Below are 26,578 nucleotides of genomic sequence, written 5' to 3'. Positions count from 1 at the left end.
CAACACCTTACCACTGCTCCACCTGGCTATCAGCGGAGCCTCGTCTGGCAGCGAAACAGTTCATTCAGCCTCATTTACTGCCTTTTAAAAAACATAGCTGATATGGCTGACTTGCTTAAACAAATGTGGTTTCAACTGACAACTGAGATGTACAAACTATGGCATAAGGGGACGACAAGCGGATAAGAGGCAATCTATAATTTCGATCAAGACATTAATGAGCAAGCTAGGACGGACGTAGTCAATATAACTATTTGTTTAGCACTTCTGAAATGTACAGTGACATAATTCAGAACATGGGCCATTCTTACAGTGTTCTGACTACACCAAGTCAAAACCGTAGTATAAATAAAGGGGGCATATAAGCAGACAATGAAAGCTCATACAATATTTGATGAGTACATTACACTAAAACAGGTTATAGGCTACAATTGCACCACCAAGTCTAAACAGCAGGCAAACTTAAGAGGGGTAAGTAGACCAAATTATTAGGGTGAGGCACATGGGCTACCAACATCTTACTACACAACATACACTTAGTATTACTTTCTTAGATACAGTATACATATCTCCCTGGCATATTACATAATTTATGCAGCAGCATACAATACATTTTTGGACTCACCTTGTTGTTGTCACGCCCTGGCCATAGAGAGGCTTTTTATTCTCTATTTTGGTTAGGCCAGGGTGTGACTAGGGTGGGCATTCTATGTTCTTTTTTCTACGTTTTTGTATTTCTTTGTTTTTGGCTGGGTATGGTTCTCAATCAGGGACAGCTGTCTGTCGTTGTCTCTGATTGAAACCCATACATAGGTAGCCTTTTCCCACCAGTGTTTCGTGGGTAATTATTTTTCTGCGTGTGTTCGTGTGCACCTTGGTTGCGTCACGGTCTTTGCTGTTTACCTGTTTGTTTTTTGGTTGTTTCGGTTTCACTTTCATTAAAAGATGTGGAACTACATGCACTCTGCGCCTTGGTCGATTTATGACAGGGAGTTTGAGGATAGCGAGCGTGACAGTTGTGCTGTGCTCACTGGAACAGGAAGGTGGCACAGAGGTTGTTCTGGGGAAATTGTGTCATCGAAGTCTGGCATTCTGTGGATTTATCATGCTTTTCAAACAACTGGGAATTCATGATGACATCATTGATCTTCAGGTCGTAGCTCAAGAAAGAGGCCGGATTTACAATTACGAGTTGGACGACTGTTCAAAACGTATTTTCCCAGCCGGAGCTTGTTTATTCCTGACTTCCCAGTTGTCTTGAACTCACTGAAGTCAAGTTTTTGCAGTTCCGAGTTAACAGTTGGTTTGAGCGGGGCACAAATCATGCTTCATTACCAGCATGGCCAATGTTGAATATTTATCATTTTTAACTTGGAAAAGAGCCACTTAATCCCAGATGTGGGACCACACAGCCACTCCACTGAATAGCAGACTAGTGATTGCTTTGCAATGCTTACAGTTAGCCACTGTCACTGATTCCTTCCAAACCACTCATTGATGAATTTGCGATTTCCAACTTTTTGTGTAATGTTTATGTCCAATGGCCGATGAGCACCGACACGTTTTATGTATAATATATCTTCATTATTTATCTTCACATGACAAGGATTAAAAAGGATTTGTAAGTAGATCGTCGACTTGATTCATGATGATGACTGCTAGCTAAGATTTGAAAGTATGATGGTGACATGAGATCAGTCCAATCAAAGCTACTGTAGATAATGTGATTCTGCTGGCTTGCCCCACCACCACAGAAAGCCCTCAGCTAGGCTGAAACACCTGCATTCTGGAGCTGCCTTACTCAAGAAACCAAAAAAAGAGACCGTGTTTTTATGCGGCTATATTAACGGCTATATTAACTCAATGATGTATATACTGTTGAGTTCACTCTAATTGAAGTGTTGTTTGGCTAAATTCTGAAAATAGAAGAACAGCAAATGACTTCCAGTGAAAACTGATATGTGACACGTATAAAAAAAATATGTTTTGCAAAAAATGTGGGGCTCAAGACAGCTCTGCCCCACCTACCCTGAATGACAGGTCGCCACTGCTTATCAGAGAGTGTGGCAATATCAAAAGAATACTGACCATACTGTTACAGTATGTGATCACCATATTGTCGAGATTTACAGGTGACCAACATCAAACCATCTATACTGAACAAAAATATATGGGTGTGCCTGGGAGGGCAAAGGCCCACACACTGGAGAGCCAGGTCCTGTCAATCAGAATGTGTTTTTATTACAGACAGAACTCCAGTTTCATCAACTGTCTGGGTGGCTGGTCTCAGACGATCCCACAGGTGAAGAAGCCGGATGAGTAGGTCCTGGGCCGGCGTGGTTACACGTGGTTGTTAGGCCAGGTGGACGTACTGCCAAATTCTCTAAAACAACGTTGGAGGTGGCTTATGGTAGAGAAATTAACATTCAATTTTCTGGAATCAGCTGTGGTTGACATTTCTGCAGTCAGCATGCCAATAAACCCCCCTTCAAAACTTGACACATCTGTGGCATTGTGTTGTGTGACAAAACTACACATTTTAGAGTGGTCTTTTATTGTCCCCAGCACAAGTTCCACCTGTGTAATGATCATGCTGTTTAGTCAGCTTCTTGATATACCACACCTGTCAGGTGTCCATCCACCGTATCTTGGCAAAACATAAATGCTCTCTAATAGGGATGAAAACAAATTTGTGCACAACAAAAATAAGCTTTTTGTGCATATGGAACATTTCTGGGATCTTTTATTTCAACTCATGAAACCAACACTTTACATGTTGCGTTTATATTTCTGTTCAGTATATTTAAAGTATGTCCGCGGTAAAATTTGAAACTGCCTCTTAACATCAGCATCGCATGAAACATGTTAATGTTTTTTGAATGCCTCATAAATGAGTCATTTGACTCTCATGAAAATGTTATGTGCAGCGAACCTCAGGGCTCTGCGAGCTTATTCATGTAATGTGACTTTAATGTACAGTAATGTTCCTCATACATACACACACACACACATCGTTTAGTTTGGATCATGTGGAGGAACAAATTCTGTTCATATACAGATGTAGGATCTTAATTTGATCACCCTGTTGCAGGAGAAGTTTCCTGTGATGCAGGACATTTTAAACATGTAGTGTATTTGATGTTTAAATTTAAATGTATTTGATGTTTTCCCTTGTAAAAAATGTATCAACCCCTAAAAATGTATAACTCATTATAATCAATATAATAATGCACATTTCCTGTTGCTGCAATATTTTTTTCCTGCTATAGCAAACAGTCTAAAATGAAGATCCTACATCGGTATTGCATCTCAAAAGGATACTGACCATACTGACTATACTGTTGATATTCCCTCTATGTTCACAGGTGCCCAAGATCCCACTGTGTTATGTGTCAGCAGGTCAGCAGTCAAATTCCAAACTACCTCATAATACAGATGTCGGACCTTAATTTGAGCCAGTTTGTTACATCAGGAAAATAATCCTACAGCAACAGGAAATGTGAATTATTATATTGATTATAAAAAAATGACATTTTTGAATGGCTTGATACATTTTAAGGGAAAATCAAGTCTGAAATTTCAAAGTGGAAATTACAAACATCAGAAGCCTTTTTAAACCTCAAATATACTACAAGTTTTACATATCCTCCATTGCAGGAACGTTCTCCTGCAACAGAGTGATCAAATTAAAATCCTACATCTGTATTAGCATCACATGAAACATGGTAATGTACTTTGAATAGAACATAAATTATGAATTTTACTCTCATGAAAACATTATGTGCAGCAGACCTCTGGGCTTAGTGTGGATCATGTGGAGGGACATGTGTGTGTGCATGTTTGTGTTAATTACTGACCGACTGGTAGGTTGTGCCCCTCTTGTGGAAAACCCTATGAACATAGAAACAGTCAAGAGAATTGGACAATGGGACTAGAGAGAGAGAGAGAGAGAGAGAGAGAGAGAGAGAGAGAGAGAGAGAGAGAGAGAGAGAGAGAGAGAGAGAGAGAGAGAGAGAGAGAGAGAGAGAGAGAGAGAGAGAGAGAGAGAGAGAGAGAGAGAGAGAGAGAGAGAGAGAGAGTAAGACAGTGACTGAAAATAGAGGTGCAGAGAAATAAGGGACAAAGAGGAAGAGTGAGAGACAGAAAAGGGAAAGAGAATAAGAAAGAGTGAGAGCGAGAGGAGAGGAATAGATAAGACGCATCACTTTGGTTAACCCCTGTATTGATCAGAATGTGCTTTAGATTTTGAATCATTGACTAGCACTCAGGTAAATTGGATTCAATGCCCCAGTGACTGCCTGCATGGCACTCTCAGAAATGGCCCTGTACAGAAAAGCCCTCCGATTTAACACTGCAGGGCGGTCGGTTTGCCTCAGAGCTGTGATTGCAGTAACCAGTAATGTTATTTACATTTAAAGACCCAACTTGTAGTACTCACTTGTGAAGACATACAGAATAACTTAATCAGTATTGTCAAGGCTAGGCGCTTTGAATGTGTCACACACTAAGAAGTCAGCCAGTCAATGCTGGCTGGGGTGTCACACAGAGCTCCGTCTGAAAGCAAAGATGTCTGGCAGAAAGCCAGGCTTTTTAACGAATGAGCCGGTATAAGATGGGGACTACTGTTTTAGAATGATTAAATAGTGAAACATCAGACTGAAAAGTGAGTAACACTTTCTTTGACATGAAAATGACAACCGTGTCATAAAACCCGGGGACAAAGTGTTGTCATGTCCATTCATTCAAATCTAATGATGTACTTGCTGTGGTACATAACGATGAAGACTTCCATATCACAGTGTGTCAGGCTGTTCTACCATGAAACAAAGCGTTGCGACCGGTGGCTGACATACTAATTCTGACATGCATCCTACTGTTTATTGACACATCTGTCATTGCGAACCAGGATGCCCTGTCATTTCTGACATGATGCAAACACACTGTTTGTGACATAACAGGACTATGTCTAAGAAAAACCTTTGAATGAGTAGGTGTGTCCAAACTTTTGATTGGCACTATATATATATATATATATATATAGTGCCAATCAAAAGTTTGGACACACCTACTCATTCAAAGGTTTTTATATATATATATATACATACACTTAGTTTGGAGTCATTAAAACTAGTTTTTCAACCACTCCACACATTTCTTGTTAACAAACTATAGTTTTGGCAAGTTTACAGTACACTAAGTTGACTGTGCCTTTAAACAACTTGGAAAATTCCAGAAAATGATGTCATGGCTTTAGAAAGTTCTGATACACTATATGACATAGTTTGAGTAAATTAGATGCGTACCTGTGGATGTATTTCAAGGCCTACCTTCAAACTCAGTGCCTCTGCTTGACATCATGGGAAAATCAAAAGAAATCAGCCAAGACCTCAGAATTTTTTTTTGTAGACCTCCACAAGTCTGGTTCATCCTTGGGAGCAATTTTCAAACTCCTGAAACTCCCTGATGAAGATAGCTTGGCTGTCGAAACGTTGGTATTACATTTTTGCATCTGAGCTCCTAGAGTGTGCGGCTCTCTTTTAGTTTTAAGTTTCTACTCCGCTAGCCAGCACCTTGTCTTAATAGGTGTGCGTTTCTTTTTCTTCTAGATCAAACTCCTGAAGGTACCACGTTCATCTGTACAAACAATAGTACGCAAGTATAAACACCATGGGACCACGCAGCCATCATACCACTCAGAAAAGAGACGCGTTCTGTCTCCTAGAGACACTTTGGTGCGAAAAGTGCAAATGAATCCCAGAAAAACAGCAAAGGACCTTGTGAAGATGCTGGAGGAAACAGGTACAAAAGTATCTACATCCACAGTAAAACCAGTGCTATATCGACATTACCTGAAAGGCTGCTCAGCAAGGAAGAAGCCACTGCTCCAAAACCCCCATAAAAAAGCCGGACTAAGGTTTGCAACTGCACATGGGGACAAAGATCACACTTTTTGGAGAAATGTCCTCTGGTCTGATGAAACAAAAACAGAACTATTTGGGCATAATGACCATTGTTATGTTTAGAGGAAAAAGGGGGAGGCACCATACCAACTGTGAAGCACGGGAGATGGCAGCATCATGTTGTGGGGGTGCTTTTCTGCAGGAGGGACTGGTGCACTTCACAAAATAGGTGATATCATGAGGGAGGAAAATTATGTGGATATATTGAAGCAATCTCAAGACATCAGTCAGGAAGCTTGGTCGCAAATGGGTCTTCCAGATGGACAATGACCCCAAGCATACTTCCAAAGTTGTGGAAAAATGGCTTCAGGACAACAAAGTCAAGGTATTGGAGTGGCCATCACAAAGCCCTGACCTCAATAGCATAGAAAAATTGTGGTCCGAACCGAAAAAGCGTGTGTGAGCAAGGAGGCCCACAAACCTGACTCAGTTACACCTGCTCTGTCAGGAGGAATGGACCAAAATTCACCCAACTTATTGTGGGAAGCTTGTGGAAGGCTACCCAAAATGTTTGACCCAAGTTAAAGAATTTAAAGGCAATGCTACCAAATACTAATTGAGTGTATGTAAACTTCTGACCCACTGGGAATGTGATGAAAGAAATAAAAGCTGAAATGAATCATTCTCTCCACTATTATTTTGACATTTCACATTCTTAAAATAAAGTGGTGATCCTAACTGGCCTAAGATAGGGAATTTTTACGGGGATTAAATGTCAGGAATTGTGGAAAAACTGAGTTTAAATGTATCTGGTTAAGGTGTATGTAAACCTCCGACTTCAACTGTACATAGGGGTACAGATGCCCATTATCAGCAGCCATCACTCCTGTGTTCCAATGGCACGTTGTGTTAGCTAATCCAAGTTTATCATTTTAAAAGGCTAATTGGTCATTAGAAAACCCTTTTGCAAGTATGTTAGCACAGCTGAAAACTGGCCTTCTTTAGACTAGTTGTGTCACGTTCTGACCTTTATTTCCTTTGTTTTGTCATTATTTAGTATGGTCAGGGCGTGAGTTGGGGTGGGCAGTCTATGTTTGTTTTTCTATGATTTGGGTATTTCTATGTTTCGGCCTAGTATGGTTCTCAATCAGAGGCAGGTGTCATTAGTTGTCTCTGATTGAGAATCATACTTGCGCACCAGAGCTCCAGTGCTCCCCCACAGCCCGGTCCTTTAGGTGCCTCCTCCTAACATCAAGCCTCCTGAAGGTCTCCCCAGCCTGGTGGTTCCTGTGGCAGCCCCGCGCACCAGGCTGTCTCTCTGTCTCCTCCCTGCAGGTGGTACCGCCTGTCCGGCGCTGCTGCCGGAGTCTCCCGCCTGTCCGGCGCTGCTGCCGGAGTCTCCGGCCTGTCCGGCGCTGCGCCAGAGCCCCTCAGCCCAGATGTGCCAGAGCCCCTGCCCCTCTGTCCCGAGCTGCTGCCCCTTTGTCCCGAGCTGCCGCCCCTCTGTCCCGAGCTTCCGCCCCTCTGTCCCGAGCTTCCGCCCCTCTGTCCAGTGGAGTCATTGAGAAGGGTGGCCATGGTTAGAAAGCCACGGAGGCGGACAATAAGGCGGACTAAGAAAATGGTGAAGTGGGGTCCACGTCCCGCGCCAGAGCCGCCACCGCGGACAGATGCCCACCCAGACCCTCCCCTATAGGTTAAGGTTTTGTGGCCGGAGTCTGCACCTTTGGGGGGGGTACTGTCACGTTCTGACCTTTATTTCCTTTGTTTTGTCATTATTTAGTATGGTCAGGGCGTGAGTTGGGGTGGGCAGTCTGTTTGTTTTTCTATGATTTGGGTATTTCTATGTTTCGGCCTAGTATGGTTCTCAATCAGAGGAAATCCCTGACAAGTTGAGTATCTGGAGCATCAGCATTTGTGGGTTCGATTACAAGCTCAAAATGGCCAGAAACAAAGAACTTTCTTCTGAAACTTGTCAGTCTATTCTTGTCCTGAGAAATGAAGGCTATTCCATGCGAGAAATTGCCAAGAAACTGAAGATCTCGTATTACTCCTTCACAGAACAGCGCAAACAAACTGGCTCTAACCAGAATAGAAAGAGGAGTGGGAGGCACAGATGCACAAATGAGCAAGAGGGCAAGTACATTAGAATGTCTTGTTTGAGAAACAGAAGCCGCACAAGTCCTCAACTGGCAGTACTCGCAAAACACCAGTCTCAACATCAACAGTGAAGAAGCGACTCCGGGATGCTGGCCTTCTAGGCAGACTTCCTCTGTCCAGTGTCCTTTTGCCCATCTTAATCTTTACTTTTTATTGGCCAGTCTGAGATATGGCTTTTTCTTTGCAACTCTGCCTAGAAGAACTGCCACCACAGTTCCCTCATAAAGTCCTAAAGGACTTGGCACAAGTTCATAAGCAGAAAGCTTAACCAACAAATCCCACTCTAGGCACCACACTACTCATGTTGAGCATTTTGTTTTTGGGGAGGACTTGTGTATTTTCTGGTGAGGTTATTCTCTGCTAGGAATGCAGCGACTTCAGCCTGGATATGAAGGACATTTTCTCTCCTTGGTAGTCCACCATCAGCGTCGCCAGAACGTGTAATCCATACTCAATGCTGTGATCTCTCAAGACTGCTTCTGAACCTCCACTGAGTAGTAGGGAATATTCGGATCCATGCACTTTCAAGGCTCAGATGGCCCTTCTCCTGAGAGAGTCCTATGTGTAATTTATCTTGAAGTTGCAGAAATCTTACCATGACATTGTGCGGCGGCTGATGGGGGGCCACTTGGAGACCTGTGCGCAATTTGTAGTTTAATGTGCCGGGACACTGGAGCCAGGTTGAAGAAGAATGTTTCAAAGAAGGCTGTAGGATCATATCCTTCTTAGTCTTCTGCCAGGCCTTGGATTTTCAGATCAAATTTCCTACATCTATTTTCCAATGCTGTGTCTTTCTTTCTCAAGGCCTCCAGCTGCCTTGTAAGTGTTTTGTCTTCTCCATCGTTGATGCGTTGCTCCATTGTATTTACCCATCCATTCCCCAACGTGACTCATTTGTGTTACTGATTTGATTTGTGTGTGTGTGCATCTGTGTGTTTATGTGTGTGCGCGCGCGTGTGGGTGTATGTGTGTGCTCATGCATGTGTGTGTCTGTCCCACAGGACGATGAGTGTGCAAACGTGACAACAGCCACCCACTTCTACCTGTGCAGATCAGTCATTGTTACCTGCCCTCCTCACCTGGCAGGTCAGTGTGTGTGTGTGTCAGGCCTCACCCTACCTCTGTCCCCTACCCCAAACTCTGTCCCCTACCCCATCACCCCTTTAATGAAATACCCAGTGACACAGCAAATCACAACTCAGCCATTCCTGTGTATTAACCAGGGCAGCCATGCAGATATGATAAGACCCTGGTTCCACTGAATCATGCCTGGCTGTGTCTCCCATGGCGCTCTTGCTCCCTGGCTCTATGAACTCTGGCTCTACCCTACCCATGGAGCTGAGATGGAGGCATGGCCCTAATGCCCACCACCCATCGAGCCTCTGTCCTATCCAGGACACTTAATGAGACAGGCTTGGGAACAGCATTGAATTATGCAGCACGGATCATACAGGCTCTGACGCCAGTGGCCCGCTGGATCTAAATCAGCTAGGGAGGCAGCCTGGCAGGTGACAGGGATTCTTAAAACCAGAGGCAGTGCAGTGATTTAAAGGTCCGTCCAAAAAGAGGGGTGAATGATGAATAAAATTAGCATACCCCGTTTAAAGTCATCTGTGTGTTCACTTTGAAATTCAGATGCCCTGGAAACGGTCCAGGTATTTCCAGTCACAGGAAGCTGGGTATGGATAGACCTTGACATAAAGCTGGGTATGGAGAGACCTTGACATAAAGCTGGGTATGGATAGACATTGACATAAAGCTGGGTATGGATAGACCTTGACATAAAGCTGGGTATGGAGAGACCTTGACATAAAGCTGGGTATGGATAGACCTTGACATAAAGCTGGGTATGGATAGACCTTGACATAAAGCTGGGTATGGAGAGACCTTGACATAAAGCTGGGTATGGAGAGACCTTGACATAAAGCTGAGTATGGATAGAACTTGACATAAAGCTGGGTATGGATAGACCTTGACATAAAGCTGGGTATGGAGAGACCTTGACATAAAGCTGGGTATGGATAGACCTTGACATAAAGCTGGGTATGGATAGACCTTGACATAAAGCTGGGTATGGAGAGACCTTGACATAAAGCTGGGTATGGAGAGACCTTGACATAAAGCTGAGTATGGATAGAACTTGACATAAAGCTGGGTATGGAGAGACCTTGACATAAAGCTGGGTATGGATAGACCTTGACATAAACCTGGGTATGGAGAGACCTTGACGTAAAGCTGGGTATGGAGAGACCTTGACATAAAGCTGGGTATGGAGAGACATTGACATAAAGCTGGGTATGGTGCCAAGGTTATATATATATATATATTCACAGTAATAATAATCACACTGTGGGTATTTCAAATACCCCAGTATACTGTATACCGCCCAAGCCTAACCTCCTTATCAATAGTACATAGTCATTATCCTCCAAAAAAAGAAAGACATGTTTTCATCACAATGATGAAAATCATCACAGGTTTCATCACATTGGACATACTCCAATTACATACTGAAGATCACTCAGATGTTATACTCATTATATAGATCCACCAGACTAAACACACACATGACAGTGACACACACATGGATGCAAACACACACAGAGCCCTCATCAGGCACTGTCTGCGTGTTGCGTGTTCTCTGGTCGTGTTTTGGTGGTTGTAGAACTTATCCCCCATCCATCCATCTTTTATAATAAGTGGTCATCCTTCTTGCCTGTTTCTCAAGCCATCTCAATGATTTATGAACTGTTTGGCTTTACTTCCTATTAGCATACTCTGCGGGAGATTGTGGTGCCCGGATATGAGAGCTTTAGCTGTTGTTTGGCTGTGAACATTGCTACCTATTCATTTTTCATACTCTAAATGTTTTATTTGTTCCAAAGTTGATTACATATGTCAAGCTGTTGTTTTGTGGTTGTCGGCCTCAAAACTAGTCTCTTGTCATCACTCTTAGCAAATGTCTGTAATATGACTCAATAGAGTTCATTTGACCTGATTTTCTAGCAATGTTCTACTATACAATACACATAGCTCTCCGTGTTCTAAATGAGCATTTAGTTTGAATATATACTTGATTCTGGGTGTATGTGTGATTGTGTTTTACAAGTAGTAGCTAGGTTGCTTTGAGCATGGCAGCTGTTTGTGTGCATGAGTGTGTGTACATGTGCACCTGTCTGTGTATGTGTCTTCATGCATGTGTGTGTGTGTGTGTGTTTGTTTTTGTGTATGCACGTTTGCTTGTATGTGTGTGCACCTTTTGTGTGTGTGTTTGCGTGAATGTATTTTCTGTTGTGGATGTGGGTAAATTAAGGTGCAATCTACAGGGGTGAAATTAGGTTCTGGGCAATAATCTCCCTCGCAGTATAGTTCTACATGACTAAACTGGAATTTCAAATGGACTTGACTGGCAGCCAAGCGGCCCAGAGCCTGATATTGCCATCTATCTTCTCTGCTCTGAAAGAGGCGCTTTTTAATGAAAGCAGGCTAGGGCAATGGCATGGGACCCGACATATCTGCCACTCATAGTTAATCCATGTGGCTTGTTTACACTGTAGGAAAACAGGTAAGCAATGCATTAGCATTGATTTGCCCACTATGACCCAAACCTCACACAGCATGCTGAAAGGCTCTCAGACACTGTGTGTCTAGGAATACATTTGGACTTGTTTAATATAGCACGGAAAGTAAGTTATTGTGAAGTTGAAGTGATTTTAAAGATATTCAGTAGAAATTCATCTCTGTGGAAGATTAAGCCTTTGAAAATGGATTTGGTTATCAGTTTATTACATTGCATATCTCTCTTTGTTTCTAAGAAAAGCACATAGTGGTACGTAACTGCATTTGTGCTGTATTTATCTTTAGTTTCTTATCCCTTTCTTCTGGGTCTTGAGAGAATGTAGCAACAAAGTTGGAGATAGAAAATGAGCCGTGAAAAATCCTTGAGCACTCTTGCCGGAGGCTACAAATATATCTCAGTTCTGTTTCACGGGTCACTGTCAAAAGAAGAACTGGAGAGACAGATGTGCCGGTAATCAAGGTAGGGGAAAAAGACTAACATTAAGGAAACATTAAGGAGAGAATGAATTAGTGAGGAGCTAGAGAGAGAGACCGAGAGAGAGAGAGAGAGAGAGAGAGAGAGAGAGAGAGAGAGAGAGAGAGAGAGAGAGAGAAAATGAGAGAGAGGGAGGGGGGGGGGTGGAGGAAGGGGAGGGAGGGGGAAGAGTGTGATGGGTAAAATACACTGAATATTAACTTAGTTGAAAACTGAGTCACAATGAGTCAGGGTTAGGGAGCCAGTGGAGCAGAAGACTTTCCCTTTTAAAGATGAGGTGTGTGTCTAGACTGGCAGACAGTTACACTGGAACAGCAGCCCTTCATGATTGTCTGTCACTGACGGATTGGAGTGATAGGCCTCTACTGATACGAAGGAAAATTCTGTCACCCAGTTTCAGAAGGAACCGCTTGAATCTGTTTGTTTAGCCTAGAGAAAGACAGACATCCCTTCTCCATCGCTGCAGCTAGAAGCTCCTGCTGTCCACTTCCCCCGACCAGTCTGTAAAACACCCCCATTGAACTAATCATGCGCTTTATTGTCCCATTTTATAGCGTACGCCCTTGAGTTCAGCTGGCAAGACGATTAGTTAAACCAAGCCTTTTAGTGCCTGATTGGAACGGAGCTTGTTACCCACTCTCCTCCTCCTCCTCATCTCTCGATGTATACTCCTGTCCCCTGTTGCTTTATCCTCTACTCACTGAGTAAAATTGGACTGTTGGTTGGTCTGTGGCTATGGATGTGGTTGTGAACGTGATTGAGTATAAGAAGTAGGTCCAGTGTTGACAATAAAGTATTGCAGTGGGGCTCTGTACTTCATGGGTCAAGAGCCTGGACATGTGATCATTTGACTGCAGGTTTACATCTACATTCAGGTACTGGAGGTGCTTTAGTCTAGGCTTTACTACACAGCACTGTAGTGTTCACACCATGACAATTGACCAGATCCCAAACGTTTATCTGTGTTCAGCTCTGGATACAAGCAAAACACTGTACAGAGACCATTTAAAGAGACTATTGCAAACTGAATGAGGTAGTCATCAGGGAATTCATGAATCAGGGGATGAATGAACGATCGAAAGCAATTGTGTCAGCATGCAGCATGTGTAATCAGCAAACCACATGATTTGCGCCCATTCTCGCTTAACTAATGCAATCATTGTTATTGCCCTAGTGTAACATTTAAACCCAGTATTCTGTGTTTACACCATCTGCCAATGAACCATGAACTTTGTGTCAAATCTAGAGTTGCAAAAGGAGGGTATATTACTGGAAACTGTCGACGTTTACTAGTAAACAACCAAAATGTTGCTAAATTTTAAAGTTTGTATTTTATTTGAACATGATGTGTAGTGGCCTTATTAGGTTCTTCATATTATCACAGGTGTCTGTAATTATGTCTGGCCCTCTGTGTGGCGTTATTTTATTTTATTGAACCTTTAGTTAACTAGGCAAGTCAGTTAAGAACAGATTCTTATTTACAATGACGGCGTCCTGCGGGGACGGGGCTGGGATTAAACGTTTAAAAATAACATCAAAATATAGGACAAAAAAATATGTCATGACAAGAGAAGACACCTTTATCGCATGTAAGATATATATAATAATACAACAAGATTTTAATGGCAAAGCGGTAAAACATTATTTTAAATATAAATCATGAATTTAGTGAAAACCATTGGTGTTTGATATGAGGGTAGACAAGTGTGTCGGGTAAGCATCATCTAATAATGATCAAATATTTCTAAAATGTCTGTACACTTTCTGTTTTTGATATTGCTAGTATGCAAGTTACCATTTCACTGTACTGTTTACACCTTCTGTTTCCTGTGCATGTGACAAATGCACCTTTTATTTATTTTATTCGATATAGGGTGTGTTTACCACATTATCTCACAGGTGAATCCTTCAAGAGATGGGTGGGGCTAATGTTTAAGAGGGTGTGAACAATGCTGAATGGGTGTAGACAAAGAAAGGCTCTTTAGTAGGTGTACATAAACATTCAAGGGCCATTTCCTCAAAAGTGGGGTTACAAGTTAATCAACTTTCAATTCAGAATTACTTTCCCATTGTTCCTCAACTACAGTGTATGATATACCATTTTCTAGCTCGGAGTCTCTACTTTTATCCAATGTAAAAAACACCATTTCAAATTTTGCTATATAAGACTGAATCGAGGTGGTCCATCACATTTATTCAACCATCTTGTGTATTTCTTCCCTTACTTTCCAAGTGCATCTCTGCAACAAACTCCAACAGTGTTTTCATTGTTTATGTCAATACACATCACTGAAATTAAAGTTTTATTTGATGTAAATTATTCATACTCATTTATATTTTAGTATTCAACTTTTATCTACTTTCTCAAAACATGAGATTCATCTGTAAAACAAATGAGACATGATTTGAATAAGATATTGGAGAAGAACCATTTTTAAGAGTCCACGGGAGGGCGCACCAGGAGGGCACACCAGGAGGGCGCACCAGGAGGGCGCACCACAGTGAAAAGTTGACAGGCAAGTTATTTTTTTCCCCCGGAAGGCTAGCCAACTAGTCCACAATCTAGTAAACACTTCAGAGATGATGTTGGTGTCTTTTTGTTAAGCAAAATTAAAGGGATATATCTTGTAATTGAACAAAATACTAAGGTGGCCAATAACTGTGGGCCGTATGCCAATAATACCGAGATGTATTTCTTTTAGCTTAACCACTTATCAAAAAGCTGATAATGGTAGTATTTACACTGAAATATCAAACATGATAATTGCTAACCCGTTTGCTAACATTTTCACAACACAAATAATCACGAAACATGATGGCTTGATCACAGGATCACACTGTTGAAGGTAATATATTTCTTAAACGCTATTAAATATGCGGATAATACGGGGTTAAGGCTATAAATGATATTTTATTGTTATGTATTATCAAACGTTTCTTATATATTAGGACCATGTAAAAAAAATGTATGCTGTATATTATTGAGTATACTAACAATTACTGGAGCTATTTTCTCTTGTCTCGTCTTTTAAGTCTTTCTGTCTGTGCTCCACATAACCGTAAGCGTAAACACTCTGTCTGGCCGATAGCACGTATCAGTCCTGTGATGATGTTGATACACAGGCACTGGGACTCATCCCTTTTACGTCTGGACATCCAGTTGGTTTCAATCTTGGCAGTTCGGTCGACTGCTCAAGAAGGACTAAGGGATATAGACTTCTTGTTTTTCACGCAGGCATTGGTGTCAGAGGGTTGTTAGTTCACAAATAGCCAGGGTTGGGGTCTTATTTTCGAGTGCCCATTGTATGGCGATTGCGTCAGAGCGTGGCTTGAGGTTACACCTACAGAATTCCACCGGTTTCTTGGACTGCTCATTTACATGGGATTTGCTGCACTGCCTGACCTTCATCGATAATGGGGTACAAAGTCTCTTCAGGGTTCTTGGGCTAGAGCTTTTATGATGCGTAATCACTTCAAAGCTCTGTTGGCTGCTTTACACGTCGTGGATCCTGCCACTGAGGAAAATGCAGATAGGCTTAGAAAACTGCAGTACTTACTGGACCACCTGAAACAGATTTGTAAAAAGCTGTAAATGTAGCCGTAGCCCCCTTGGCTTTTTTCCTATTTTGTTGCATTACAAACTGTAATTTAAATATACTTTTATTTGGATTTCATGTAATGGACATACACAAAAAAATTGGTGAAGTGAAATGAAAAAAAATGTTTTAAAAATATAAATGTTTTTTTTTTAAAGAAAAGTGGTGCATGCATATGTATTCACCCCTTTGCTATGAAGCCCTAAATAAGATCTGGTGCAGAAGTCACATAATTACTTAGATTGCACAGAGGTGGACTTTATTTAAGTGTCACATGATCTCAGTATATATGCACCTGTTCTGAAAGGCCACAGAGTCTGCAACACCACTAAGCAAGGGGCACCATGAAGAGCAAGGAGATCTCCAAACAGGTCAAGGACAAAGTTGTGGAAAAGTACAGATCAGGGTTGGGTTATAAACAAATATAAAACACTTTGAACATCCCACAGAGCACCATTAAATCAATTATTAAAAAGTGGAAAGAATATGGCACCACAACAAACCTACCAAGAGAGGGCCGCCAACCAAAACTCACAGACCAGGCAAGGGGGCAGAGAGGCAACAAAGAGACCAAAGATAACCCTGAAGGAGCTGCAAAGCTCCACAGCGGCAATGGGAGTATCTGTCCATAGGACCACTTTAAGCCATACACTCCACAGAGCTGGGCTTTACAGAAGAGTGACCAGAAAAAAAGCCATTGCTTAAAGAAAAAAATAAGCAAACACAGCATGTGGGAGACTCCCCAAACATGTAGAAGAAGGTACTCTGGTCAGATGAGTCTAAAATCAAGCTTTTTGGCCATCAAGGAAAATGCTATGTCTGGCGAAAACCCAACACCTCTCATCACCCCAAGAACATCATCCCCACAGTGAAGCATGGTGGTGGCAGCATCATTCTGTGGGGATGTTTTCATTGGCAGGGACTGGGAAACTGGTCAGAATTGAAGGAATGAAATACAGGGAAATTCTTGAGGGAAACCTGTTTCAGACTTCCAGAGATTTGAGACTGGGATGGAGGTTCACCTTCCAACAGGACAATGACCCTAAGCATACTGCTAAATCAATACTTGAGTGGTTTAAGGGGAAACATTTAAATGTTTCGTAATGGCCTAATCAAAGCCCAGACCTCAATCCAATTGAGAATCTGTAGTATAATTTAAGATTGCTGTACACCAGCTTAACCCATCCAACTTGAAGGAGCTAGAGAAGTTTTGCCTTGAAGAATGGGCAAAATCCCAGTGGCTAGATGTACCAAGCTTATAGAGACATAGCCGACGAGACTTGCAGCTGTAATTGCTGAAAAAGGTGGCTCTACAAAGTATTGACTTTGGGGGACTGAATAGTTATGCACGCTCAAGTTCTGTTTTTTCGTCTTATTTCTTGTATATTTTCACAAAAAAATATATTTTGCATCTTCAAAGTGTTGTTTAAATCAAATGATACAAACACCCCCAAAATCATTTTTTAATTCCAGGTTGTAAGGCAACAAAATAGGAAAAATGCCAAGGGGGGTGAATACTTTCGAAAGCCACTGTATATGAAGGGAAGCCAAGTAGGTGGGGATTTAAATGAAGGGTCATTGCTTCGTTTGACACAGGCTACACTTTGGATTTCATTGTTTCCGACAGTTGGGATGGTCGTGTGGTTGACCTAGCTAGGAAAGTTGTTGATGAATTAGTTGTGCCATATGCAAACCAGGCTTACAACGTTTGGTTAGACAACTTTTATACATCATCCACACTCATAAGTAGTCTGAGAGAACAGGGGTTCAATGCATGTAGGACTTGTAGGGTAAACCCGGAAACAGTTTCCGGACACATTTAAGCACTTTAAAAAGTGGGAGTGTCAAATAGGCGGATAGGTGGTAATGCATTGGCCATACAGTGAAGAGACACACATACTTGTACTTGCCTTTCCAATGTTCCTAATGCAAATGATTCCACTCAAGTAACGAGGCTAGTATGACAGGATGTTATTTTGAATAGGAAAGTGGACCGCCAACCTACTGTAATACACAATTACAAATAAAATCAAATACAATTTTATTTGTCACATACACATGGTTAGCAGATGTTAATGCGAGTGTAGCGAAATTCCCTGTGCTTCTAGTTCCGACAATGCAGTAATAACCAACAAGTAATCTAGCTAACAATTCCAAAACTACTACCTTATAGACACAAGTGTAAGGGGATAAAGAATATGTACATAAAGATATATGAGTGAGTGATGGTACAGAGCGGCATAGGCAAGATACAGTAGATGGTATTGAGTGCCGTATATACATATGAGATGAGTATGTAAACAAAGTGGCATAGTTAAAGTGGCTAGTGATACATGTATTACATAAAGATGCAGTAGATGATATAGAGTACAGTATATACATATACATATGAGATGAATAATGTAGGGTATGTAAACATTATATTAGGTAGCATTGTTTAAAGTGGCTAGTGATATATTTTACATAATTTCCCATCAATTGCTTCCAACACTCTACTCAGAAAACTGGATGCAGTTTATCACAGTGCCATCCGTTTTGTCACTAAAGCACCTTATACTACCCACCACTGCGACTTGTATGCTCTAGTCGGCTGGCCCTCGCTACATATTCGTCGCCAGACCCACTGGCTCCAGGTCATCTACAAGGCCATGCTAGGCAAAGCTCCGCCTTATCTCAGCTCACTGGTCACGATGGCAACACCCATCCGTAGCACGCGCTCCAGCAGGTGTATCTCATTGATCATCCCTAAAGCCAACACCTCATTCGGCCGCATTTCGTTCCAGTACTCTGCTGCCTGTGACTGGAACGAATTGCAAAAATCGCTGAAGTTGGAGACTTTTATCTCCCTCACCAACTTCAACCATCAGCTAGCTGAGCAGCTAACCGATCACTGCAGCTGTACATAATCTATTGGTAAATAGCACACCCATTTTCACCTACCTCATCCCCACAGTTTTTATTTATTTACTTATCTGCTCTTTTGCACACCAATATCTCTACCTGTACATGATCATCTGATCATTTATCACTCCAGTGTTAATCTGCAATATTGTAATTATTTGCCTCCTCATGCCTTTTGCACACATTGTATATAGACTCCACTTTTTTCTCTGTGTTATTGACTTGTTAATTATTTACTACATGTGTAACTCTGTGTTGTCTGTTCACACTGCTATGCTTTATCTTGGCCAGGTCGCAGTTGCAAATGAGAACCTCTTCTCAACTAGCCTACCTGGTTAAATAAAGGTGAAATAAAAATAAATAAAAAATAAAAATTAATTCCCATTATTAAAGTGGCTGGAGTTGAGTCAGTGTGTTGGCAGCAGCCACTCAATGTTAGTGGTGGCTGTTTAACAGGTCAGATGGCCTTGAGATAGAAGCTGTTTTTCAGTCTCTCGGTCCCCGCTTTGATTCACCTTTACTGACCTCGCCTTCTGGATGATAGCGGGGTGAACAGGCAGTGGCTCGGGTGGTTGTTGTCCTTGATGATCTTTATGGCCTTCCTGTGACATCGGGTGGTGTAGGTGTCCTGGAGGGCAGGTAGTTTGCCCCCGGTGATGCGTTGTGCAGACCTCACTATCCTCTGGAGAGCCTTACGGTTGTGGGCGGAGCAGTTGCCGTACCAGGCGGTGATACAGCCCGACAGGATGCTCTCGATTGTGCATCTGTAGAAGTTTGTGAGTGCTTTTGGTGACAAGCCAAATTTCTTCAGCCTCCTGAGGTTGAAGAGGCGCTGCTGCGCCTTCTTCACGATGCTGTCTGTGTGGGTGGACCAATTCAGTTTGTCTGCGATGTGTATGCCGAGGAACTTAAAACTTACTACCCTCTCCACTACTGTTCCATCAATGTGGATAGGGGGGTGTTCCCTCTGCTGTTTCCTGAAGTCCACAATCATCTCCTTAGTTTTGTTGATGTTGAGTGTGAGGCTATTTTCCTGACACCACACTCCGAGGGCCCTCACCTCCTCCCTGTAGGCCGTCTCGTCGTTGTTGGTAATCAAGCCTACCACTGTTGTGTCGTCCGCAAACTTGATGATTGAGTTTGAGGCGTGTGCGTGGCCACGTAGTCGTGGGTGAACAGGGAGTACAGGAGAGGGCTCAGAACGCACCCATGTGAGGCCCCAGTGTTGAGGATCAGCGGGGTGGAAATGTTGTTGCCTACCCTCACCACCTGGGGGCGGCCCGTCAGGAAGTCCAGTACCCAGTTGCACAGGGCGGGGTCGAGGCCCAGGGTCTCGAGCTTGATGACGAGCTTGGAGGGCACTATGGTGTTAAATGCCGAGCTGTAGTCGATGAACAGCATTCTCACATAGGTATTCCTCTTGTCCAGATGGGTTAGGGCAGTGTGCAGTGTGGTTGAGATTGCATTGTCTGTGGACCTATTTGGGCGGTAAGCAAATTGGAGTGGGTCTAGGGTGTCAGGTAGGGTGGAGGTGATATGGTCCTTGACTAGTCTCTCAAAGCACTTCATGATGACGGAAGTGAGTGCTACGGGGCGGTAGTCGTTTAGCTCAGTTACCTTAGCTTTCTTGGGAACAGGAACAATGGTGGCCCTCTTGAAGCATGTGGGAACAGCAGACTGGGATAGGGATTGATTGAATATGTCCGTAAACACACCAGCCAGCTGGTCTGCGCATGCTCTGAGGGCGCGGCTGGGGATGCCATCTGGGCCTGCAGCCTTGCGAGGGTTGACACGTTTAAATGTTTTCCGCATGTTTTAGTTGCGGGCCGTGTCAGTGGCACTGTATTGTCCTCAAAGCGGGCAAAAAAGTTATTTAGTCTGCCTGGGAGCAAGACATCCTGGTCCGTGACTGGGCTGGTTTTCTTTTTGTAATCCGTGATTGACTGTAGACCCTGCCACATACCTCTTGTGTCTGAGCCGTTGAATTGAGATTCTACTTTGTCTCTATACTGACACTTCGCTTGTTTGATAATAGACAGATGGGTGGAGTTGACAAGTCTGATCAACTCTTACAATGATTTGCCGAAGACCCAGAAGTGGTGGAAAACACTTTTGTCCCCCATTGTGTTGTCATGGCAGTTGTCAACAGTTACCTTTTGTTCCAGGAATGGCAGTGTAATCATTCAGCACCTGGCAAGGAAAATCGGCAAACTGGTTACTACTAGATGACATTCAGTGAGATCCTTCCTTGTCAGTTAGGATCTATTGATGTTAATTAATGACAGGTGTGCATCTTGTGACAGACCTTTGATAAAACTGTAAGCTCATCTTTTCACACACAGCACGTGCCCTGCCTACAGGCCCCCTCTAGAAATTGCTGGCTGTGTTGCTGGCTGTGTGATGGGGAGGAAAACAGGACTCGGTGTGTTTGTGTGGCACCTGAATATGAGGGCCAACAGTTTTGCATCGTAGTGGACCGAAATTGTTTTAGGTTGTGGCACTCCAGTGAGCGTGACTCATTTCTAAAACAGGCACTAGGAAATGGACTCAGATGTACACTAGTAATTGTTCCTCTCTTGCATATCCCCTCTCCCTGGCATGTTTTCTCTTTCTTATCCAAGACATCCTGCATGCCAAGCCTCCCTTTATGTTTCATTCATGACTCTAATGGCCTTGGGGATGTAAAGGACTTGTACATTTAATGACTGTAAAATAATGTTGTGCTTTTGGAATTGTTCCCATTCTGACTCTTTGTGTAATAGACTACACTGAGTATACAAAACGAACACATGCTCTTTCCATGAGCAGGTGAATCCAGGTGAAAGCTCTGATTCCTTGATGTCACTTGTTAAATCCACTTCAATCAGTGTAGACGAAGGGGAGGAAAATTATTTTTAAGCCTTGAGACAATTGAGACATGGATTGTGTATGTGTCCATATCAGAGTTTGAATGGGCAGGACAAAAATACATGCATTCGGCCAGTATTCAGACCTCCTGACTTTTCCACATTTTGTTACGTTTCAGCCTTATTCTAAAATGGATTCAATTGTTTTTCTTCCGTCATCAATCTAAACACAATACCCCATAATGACAAAGCAAAAACACGTTTCAAGAAATGTTTGCACATTTATAATAAAAAGAAAAGCTGAAATATCACATTTACATAAGTATTCAGACCCTTCACTCAGTACTTTGTTGAAACACCGTTGGCAGCGATTACACGCTCGAGTTTTCTTGGGTATGACACTACAAGCTTGGCACACCTGTATTTGGCGGGTTTCTCCCATTCTTCTCTGCAGATCCTCTCAAGCTCTGTCAGGTTTGATGGGAAGCGTCGCTGCACAGCTATTTTCAGGTTTCTCCATATATGTTTGATCGTGTTCAAGTCCGGGCTCTGGATGGGCCACTCAAGGACATTCAAATACTTGTCCCGAAGCCACTCCTGTGTTGTCTTGGCTGTGTGCTTAGGGTCGTTGTCCTGTTGGAAGGTGAACTTTCTGGAGCAGGTACTCTACTTTGCTCCATTCATCTTTCCCTCAATCCTGACTAGTCTCCCAATCCCTACTGCTGAAAAACATCCCCACCTCACAATCCTACCAACACCATGCTTCCCTGTAGGGATGGTGCCAGATTTTCTCCAGACGTGACGGTTGGCATTCAGGCCAAATATTACAATGTTGTTTTATCAGACCAGAGAATCTTGTTTCTCATGGTCTGAGAGTCTTTAGGTACCTTTTGGCAAACTCCAAGCGGGCTGTCATGTGCCTTTTAATGAGAAGTTTCTTCCGTCTGGCCACTCTATCATACAGGCCTGGTTGGTAGAGTGCTGCAGAGATGGTTGTCCTTCTCAATGGTTTTCCCATCTCCACAGAGGAACTCTGGAGCTCTGTCGGAGTGTTCATCACGTTCTTGGTCACCTCCCTGACCAATGCCCTTCTCCCCTGACTGCTCAGTTTGACCGGGCATCCATCCAGCTCTGGGAAGCTCTCTTTCATTTAAGAATGATGGAGGCCACTGTGTTCTTTGGGACCTTCAATGCTGCAGAAATGTTTTGGTACCCTTCTCCAGATCTGTGTCTCGAAACAATCCTGTCTTTGACCTCATGGCTTGATTTTTGCTCTGACATGCACTATCAACTGTGGAACCTTAAATAGACAGGTGTGAGTATTTCCAAATCACGTCCAATCAATTGAATCTACGACAGGTGGACTCCAACCAAGTTGTAGAAACGTCAAATGGATGATCACTGGAAACAGGATGCACCTGAGCTCAATTTCAAGTGTCATAGCAAAGGGTCTGAATGCCTATGTAAATAAGGCCTACGTCTTTGTTTGATCGTAGCTAGCTACATAGCCGTCTTTGTATCAAAGATAATTGTGTAGTCTAGAGCGATTTTCTAGGTTAGCTAGCCAGCTATTGTCGTTCTTTTAACGCAACGGAACGTAAACAACACTACTAGCTAGCCAGCTAGCCCCCCGAACAGCAGCACTGTAGAAACTATTACACTCAACGGAACGACTTGATTAGTGTAGTGTCAACAACGCACCCACTGCCAGCTAGCCTACTTCAGCAGTACTGTATCATTTTAATCATTTTAGTCAATAAGATTATTGCTACGTAGCTTAACTTTCTGAACATTCGAGACGTGTAGTCCACTTGTCATTCCAATCTCCTTTGCATTAGCGTAGCCTCTTCTGTAGCCTGTCAACTATGTGTCTGTTTATCCCTGTTCTCTCCTCTCTGCACAGACCATACAAACGCTCCACACCGCGTGGCCGCGGCCACCCTAATCTGGTGGTCCCAGCGCGCACGACCCACGTGGAGTTCCAGGTCTCCGGTAGCCTCTGGAACTGCCGATCTGCGGTCAACAAGGCAGAGTTCATCTCAGCCTATGCCTCCCTCCAGTCCCTCGACTTCTTGGCACTAACGGAAACATGGATCACCACAGACAACACTGCTACTCCTACTGCTCTCTCTTCGTCCGCCCACATGTTCTCGCACACCCCGAGAGCTTCTGGTCAGCGGGGTGGTGGCACCGGGATCCTCATCTCTCCCAAGTGGTCATTCTCTCTTTCTCCCCTTACCCATCTGTCTATCGCCTCCTTTGAATTCCATGCTGTCACAGTTACCAGCCCTTTCAAGCTTAACATCCTTATCATTTATCGCCCTCCAGGTTCCCTCGGAGAGTTCATCAATGAGGTTGATGCCTTGATAAGCTCCTTTCCTGAGGACGGCTCACCTCTCACAGTTCTGGGCGACTTTAACCTCCCCACGTCTACCTTTGACTCATTCCTCTCTGCCTCCTTCTTTCCACTCCTCTTCTCTTTTGACCTCACCCTCTCACCTTCCCCCCCTACTCACAAGGCAGGCAATACGCTCGACCTCATCTTTACTAGATGCTGTTCTTCCACTAACCTCATTGCAACTCCCCTCCAAGTCTCCGACCACTACCTTGTATCCTTTTCCCTCTCGCTCTCATCCAACACCTCCCACACTGCCCCTACTCGGATGGTATCGCGCCGTCCCAACCTTCCTATCATCTCTTCCCTCCGCTCAAACCTTCTCCAACCTATCTCCTGATTCTGCCTCCTCAACCCTCCTCTCCTCCCTCTCTGCATCCTTTGACTCTCTATGTCCCCTATCCTCCAGGCCGGCTCGGTCCTCCCCTCCCGCTCCGTGGCTCGATGACTCATTGCGAGCTCACAGAACAGGCCTCCGGGCAGCCGAGCGGAAATGGAGGAAAACTCGCCTCCCTGCGGACCTGACATCCTTTCACTCCCTCCTCTCTACATTTTCCTCCTCTGTCTCTGCTGCTAAAGCCACTTTCTACCACGCTAAATTCCAAGCATCTGCCTCTAACCCTAGGAAGCTCTTTGCCACCTTCTCCTCCCTCCTGAATCCTCCTCCCCCCTCCTCCCTCTCTGCAGACGACTTCTGAAAAGAAGGTCGACGACATCCGATCCTCGTTTGCTAAGTCAAACGACACCGCTGGTTCTGCTCACACTGCCCTACCCTGTGCTCTGACCTCTTTCTCCCCTCTCTCTCCAGATGAAATCTCGCGTCTTGTGACGGCCGGCCGCCCAACAACCTGCCCGCTTGACCCTATCCCCTCCCCTCTTCTCCAGACCATTTCCGGAGACCTTCTCCCTTACCTCACCCCGCTATCTCTCTCTGAATGACCTTCTTGATCCAAATCAGTCAGGTTTCAAGACTAGTCATTCAACTGAGACTGCTCTCCTCTGTATCACGGAGGCGCTCCGCACTGCTAAAGCTAACTCTCTCTCCTCTGCTCTCATCCTTCTAGATCTATCGGCTGCCTTCGATACTGTGAACCATCAGATCCTCCTCTCCACCCTCTCCGAGTTGGGCATCTCCGGCGCGGCCCACGCTTGGATTGCGTCCTACCTGACAGGTCGCTCCTACCAGGTGGCGTGGCGAGAATCTGTCTCCTCACCACGCGCTCTCACCACTGGTGTCCCCCAGGGCTCTGTGCTAGGCCCTCTCCTATTCTCACTATACACCAAGTCACTTGGCTCTGTCATAACCTCACATGGTCTCTCCTATCATTGCTATGCAGGCGACACACAACTAATCTTCTCCTTTCCCCCTTCTGATGACCAGGTGGCGAATCGCATCTCTGCATGTCTAGCAGACATATCAGTGTGGATGACGGATCACCACCTCAAGCTGAACCTCGGCAAGACGGAGCTGCTCTTCCTCCCGGGGAAGGACTGCCCGTTCCATGATCTCGCCATCACGGTTGACAACTCCATTGTGTCCTCCTCCCAGAGCGCTAAGAACCTTGGTGTGATCCTGGACAACACCCTGTAGTTCTCAACCAACATCAAGGCGGTGGCCCGTTCCTGTAGGTTCATGCTCTACAACATCCGCAGAGTACGACCCTGCCTCACACAGGAAGCGGCGCAGGTCCTAATCTAGGCACTTGTCATCTCCCGTCTGGATTACTGCAACTCGCTGTTGGCTGGGCTCCCTGCCTGTGCCATTAAACCCCTTCAACTCATCCAGAACGCCGCAGCCCGTCTGGTGTTCAACCTTCCCAAGTTCTCTCACGTCACCCCGCTCCTCCGTTCTCTCCACTGGCTTCCAGTTGAAGCTCGCATCCGCTACAAGACCATGGTGCTTGCCTAAGCTGTGAGGGGAACGGCACCTCAGTACCTCCAGGCTCTGATCAGGCCCTACACCCAAACAAGGGCACTGCGTTCATCCACCTCTGGCCTGCTCGCCTCCCTACCACTGAGGAAGTACAGCTCCCGCTCAGCCCAGTCAAAGCTGTTCGCTGCTCTGGCCCCCAATGGTGGAACAAACTCCCTCACGACGCCAGGACAGCGGAGTCAATCACCACCTTCCGGAGACACCTGAAACCCCACCTCTTTAAGGAATACCTAGGATAGGATAAGTATTCCCTCTTCCCCCCCCCCTTTAAGATTTAGATGCACTATTGTAAAGTGACTGTTCCACTGGATGTCATAAGGTGAATGCACCAATTTGTAAGTCGCTCTGGATAAGAGCGTCTGCTAAATGACTTAAATGTAATGTAAATGTAAATACAATTAGTAAAAAACTGTTTTTATTTGGCCTTTATGGGGTATTGTGTGTAGATTGATGAGGGGGAAAAAACTATTGAATTAATTTCAGAATAAGGCTGAAACGTAACAAAATGTGTAAATATTCAAGAGGTCTGAATACTTTCCGAATGCTCTGTAGATCCACTTTTAGACCATTCTTCTAATAATAATGCCCCTCTCTCTTAGAGATCACAAATTATGTAGTCATTTTTAGATTTGGTGTTTCCGATGTATGGCGGGCACTAAATCCCACAAGGCAATACTGTACACTGTTACACTCGATTTTATACACCTGTCAGTTATGAGTGTGGCTGAAATAGCCGAATCCACTAATTTGAAAGGGTGTCCACATACTTTTGTATTTATAGTGTATACATAAA

This window comes from Oncorhynchus gorbuscha, linkage group LG20 (genome assembly GCF_021184085.1).
Source record: "Oncorhynchus gorbuscha isolate QuinsamMale2020 ecotype Even-year linkage group LG20, OgorEven_v1.0, whole genome shotgun sequence".
NCBI lineage: Eukaryota > Metazoa > Chordata > Actinopteri > Salmoniformes > Salmonidae > Oncorhynchus > Oncorhynchus gorbuscha.
The sequence above is the reverse complement of the archived record's forward strand: the minus strand, read 5'-3'. Positions refer to the sequence as shown.